The sequence below is a fragment of the Mya arenaria genome, chromosome 4, assembly GCF_026914265.1.
Source record: "Mya arenaria isolate MELC-2E11 chromosome 4, ASM2691426v1".
Classification (NCBI taxonomy): Eukaryota; Metazoa; Mollusca; class Bivalvia; order Myida; family Myidae; genus Mya; species Mya arenaria.
The window spans coordinates 39,012,632-39,017,360 of NC_069125.1; the positions used below are offsets into that span (position 1 = coordinate 39,012,632).

General features: G+C 35.2%; 1 long non-coding RNA gene across 1 annotated transcript; it reads right to left on the reverse strand.

Annotated features, from left to right (window-relative positions):
* Positions 1–214: 214 nt before the first annotated feature.
* LOC128232099 (uncharacterized) lies at positions 215–4,364 on the reverse strand. Its single transcript, XR_008260489.1, has 4 exons — positions 3,903–4,364; positions 2,004–2,092; positions 1,281–1,495; positions 215–685 (listed from the first exon to the last, which is right to left on the reverse strand). It is a non-coding gene; the product is annotated as an uncharacterized LOC128232099 (long non-coding RNA).
* Between the last annotated feature and the right edge of the window lie 365 nt (positions 4,365–4,729).

Consider the following 4,729-nt stretch of genomic DNA (forward strand, 5'->3'; position numbering starts at 1 on the left):
GTTTTGGTCAAGTTCCATCCACTTTAATATAAAATCAAACTTTTTTTAAATACTTAAAATGCGTTAGCATGTCGCAGGTAACACGACTTATAAAGCTGAAGAGAACAAATATACACACAAATTTACATGATTGCGAGTACATATTTTGCTTCTAGTACCCAAGTATTTCTTAAGAAGTGACCATATTTTTTACCGTATGTGACAGCTTGATCTCCCTTAACATTTCATCAAGGTGATCATTCTCACTAAGTTTGAACACATGTAATCTTACAAAGCAATATCAAGGTTTGATTCTATAATGTTTTAAAAATAAAATCAAGTGACTTCCATTCAGTCCACATGTGACCTAGTTTCAAACAAGACAACAATGAGACCATTGTCATTAAGTTTCATGAATATTGGAGCACATAGTAAACCTCTAGAAATGTCTCTTATTAAACCTAGATTCTTGCTCGCTGTACAATTCCCTTCTTGGTTAAGGAGATAACTGTTCAAGGTGGCTAGAGATTTGTCGAGGATAGTGCTTCTCCATAACAGCCTTTCTACCCATATCGAAAAATTGTTGGTCAAGTGACACATGAAGATCAGTTTCTTCAGCGACTCTGTATGGATAGGTCTTTTTTCTTTCACTGCGTTTACTGGGGAATATTGCCATCCTCTTCTATTGTTCCATGCACGGTTTAGTCTGCATACAAAACAAGAAATGTTTCATTTACAGAATAAGATTTGACCACATCACACACACACACACGCACAATTATCTAGAAGTAAGATAGTTATCGAAATAAATATTTCCACTTATAACCAGACTTAAAGCTGCACTCTCACAGATATACAAATTTTACATTTTTATTTTTTTTGTCTTGCAAAGAGCACATTTTTGCGAGAATATCTGGAAACCAATAATATAAGATTGCTGACAAAAAAATCAGATGGCAGTTTTTCATATTTCCGTTCGAAAAATAATGTTAAATGCATAAACATCACTTTCTTTAACTTAAATATAAAAATCTGCTCGTTCCAAGACAAAAAAAATAAAAGTTGTCAAAACGTTCAATCTGTGGGAGTGCAGCTTTTAAGCCTGAAAATGTGATCAGATCATTTCAATTTCATGAATTATGATGCAGTTATTTTATGAAATGCTTATTCTTGTTTCCTGTATAAATAGCCTGAATTCCCTGATTTTTAATATAATAATATATAAAAGGGTATAACTTCAAACTTCTACTAATATAAGATGTGAAAAGAGTCAAAGCTTGCTGTACATTAAATTTATTTACCTGTATACTAGTTAGTATGCATCTTTGATGGAAGGTGGTTGTCAAGGACAATCACTCTGAGGGCTTTAAGGGTACGAAAGTGTTTTTTTATTGTTAAGCCATGGTGAATTCCTCTCCTCTTGGCTCAATGGCCCATGACTTTACTCATAATATTGAATCGGGGGAGGCCACTCATGCTCATCCGTCAAATGATGGAGAAGAACAGCTGAGATGCCCTTAAAATAAATAGCATTTCATTTTATTTTCATTTATCTACTTATATCATCAATAAATGTTATATGTTAATTATCAATATTATAAATACTTAATCAATATACCAACATATACTTCCAAGCTCAAATCACTGCATTTTCATGACACAAATATCAGGCCTTATTTGATAAAAAGGATATCAACCTCTTTTCTACCTTTTCATGATTTTTAAAGCTGCATTCTCACCTATGGACTGTGTAAACATATTTTATTTCAATTTTTGTTTTGGAATTCATTAGCCACTTTTTAAGCTTATATCATGAAACCAGTGATATAAGATATGCTGACAAAAGAGGTGAGTGCAGTTATTCATACTTACTTTAAAAAAGTATGATGTTTTTTGCCTAAAAGCCTTTCTAACACTTATGAATAGAAAATGAGATTTTGGAGTTGATAAAACGCTGCCTTTGATTTTCTATATTTGAAAAGTTCGAATGATATTTTTTATATTTGCAAAAAAACTGTACTTACAGTACACTTGGCATGTTCAAGCCAGGTTAAAATCTGTGACATCACCAGCCTCCTGACATCGAAGTCTTGAAGCGTCATGTCAAAAGATACTGAAACCCAAAATACTGTAAATTTTTATTAACTATTATTATATTATGTTTATATAGAAATTTCAGCAAATCATTCATCTTATAATAATTAAACCCTTGGTACATGTATTTTGTAGAGTTCATAATTATACAAAACAGAAATATAAAAAGAAAAGAAATATAATTTTTTGCATTATTTTTTTGCATAAAAGATGGATGGACTACCTTTAACATGTTAACTAGTATCACATATGTACCAATTTCTATTTAAAGCCAGGTTCTTATATTATTGATATAAAAAATGATAAAATATTTTTTTCAAATGCCATTTCAATCATGAGCAGGATCAAAACAATCATTGAAATTAGACTTTTTGATGAAGAAGCCCTGATTCGTATACTTGAGCTTTGAATCAAATTTCAAGCAAGCCCTACAATAAAAAATCAGAATTTGGGTAAGACCCGAGGCATTTTACCAGTGCATGGCTTACTGGCTTGTGTTAATTTCGACCATTTGTCAAAAGGAATGGATTTTCTTAACAAACGAATGCTTTATCACAGCTTATTGAAGGGCTGTATTTACACATTTGGGGGTTGGGCTCAGGTCCTTCAGTTAGTCAAAAAAGACATCAAATGCAATTTTTTGGTAATGAAAATATTTCAAAACAAATTACATATATTGAAATGCCAATAAATGTGCTGTATACAATTGTTCTTTTCAATTGAATTGCAGTTGCTATTGGATTTAGCTTGACTTTTTCAAGTTTTTGACGATATCTCTAACTTGCATATGATGCCAACTATTTTGCCCTTTTAACATTTGACTTAGAAATTCTGGATTTTGCATGTAATCTTATTTTACAGTGATCCAGGCATGTTTTGCCAAAGCCTGCCAGAGGCGGATCCAGTAATTGACACAAGATTGGAGTCACTCAGGGGTTGTAACCTTTCAACGTGTGTCCCCCCCCCCAGAACTGAATAATTCTGGTCAGCAATGATGGCAAACGGCCAGGTTCACCCCCGAGGAAATGTACATAATATCTAGTCCGAAATGGTACATTTTGGGCAATTTATTTCTTTTTACTCCTATATAAAAATATGCCACCTGAATGACTTTCAACGAGCCTTTTGACCATTTTTATTACTTAAGCGTACAGGGAGAAGATAAGAAATGTCAAAACAATAAAAAAGTATGCCTGATTGCTTATTAGTGTACCAGTACCATTGAAATAGGCAGTAAACAAGGAAGTTATGGGGTTAGGTGTGGGGTGTGCCCCCCATATTGATATTGCAAGTGCTGAAATCCTTAATGCTTATGTACCAGTCATTTGTAACCACAGCCCCGTAGGTCCGGGGAATAGCAGGGACTTTGACTTTCGTTCCAGCCTACCCCGGGTAAAATCCAGTTGGTAAAATCCCCGCACCCCAGGGACCCTAGGTAAGGTCCATTCCCCACAATTTTTTGCGAACATAAAACCACCCCATTTACGCGGTACTGCGGGGCCACCTGGAAGGTAAAACCACGCCCCATTTCCCCAGTATACCCCCGGACCTGGGGGGGGGGGCGTGGTTACAACTGACTGGTGCATTATAGCAATGAAAAAAGTCGATCATGCTGCCTCTGACAGCTCTTGTTTGTTTTCGAAATTATTTTGGATTTTGAATAGGAACTTTCACTAACATTTTGGCGAATAAGTACATCCGTTCTCCAAGGAAATGGGGTATATGCACCCGCCCGAAAGTGTGTCGAAAGATAGCCCTACTGACTGTTAATAAATAAACTATCAATGTTTTTCAAACATCAGGTAAAATGTTAAAGATAAAACACAAACCTATCGTGATGTTTCGTTTCCACGCCCTCCATTTTCCCACTCCATTTGAAGCTTTGAATGCTATCCTTTTCTTTCAATGAATGCCTAAATAAACCATCGACGTCAATATCTTTCCTACATTTTTCATTTACCGTCGCTTTCTGATCGATTTTGGCAATCTCTGTCTGCCTCTGTTTCTCTTTTCATTTTCATCTGTCCATCTTTGTTTTGATTTGCTGACCTCATTGATTATTCATAACTGTCACGTGCTTGTGCTCCGTTTACTTTCGTAGGCTTTCGGAACTGCTCGGAATAACTCCGAGTAGGCCATAGCGGATTTTTTGGTAACCACCAAAAAATAAATATGGTCTGAAAATCGTGTTAATATCAGGCCATCGGAGTGGAATCTAGAGACGAAATTTCGCACAACGCTAAAATAAGGATGCCTTTTCACGACAGTTGTGTTATTTTTGTGTTTTATAACCAAAATTCTCGCTGAACGTACAACTTTAATGATTTCACAGTACATCCGAGGTCCATCGTATGGCAGAGATTGGGGAGCTGTTTCGATTCCCGAAATCTACATATAAAATCCGCCCTTTTTTAGCTGAGTGTTATGTTTCTATGTTTCAACTGCCAACTATGTGACACAAAAACAACAACATAAGTTGTATCGATTTTATGTGACGGTCCACATGCAGTAACTGAATTGTGCACCTTAGTGGTGATACTTTTAATTGTTTATCGTACAGAGTTAAGGTCGTTATTTTTATTGTCTTAGGTAGGTATTGTCCAAAAACGTTATCCTGTACATTGTAGAGTGTTTTTTTAAATGTGAAACGTAACTG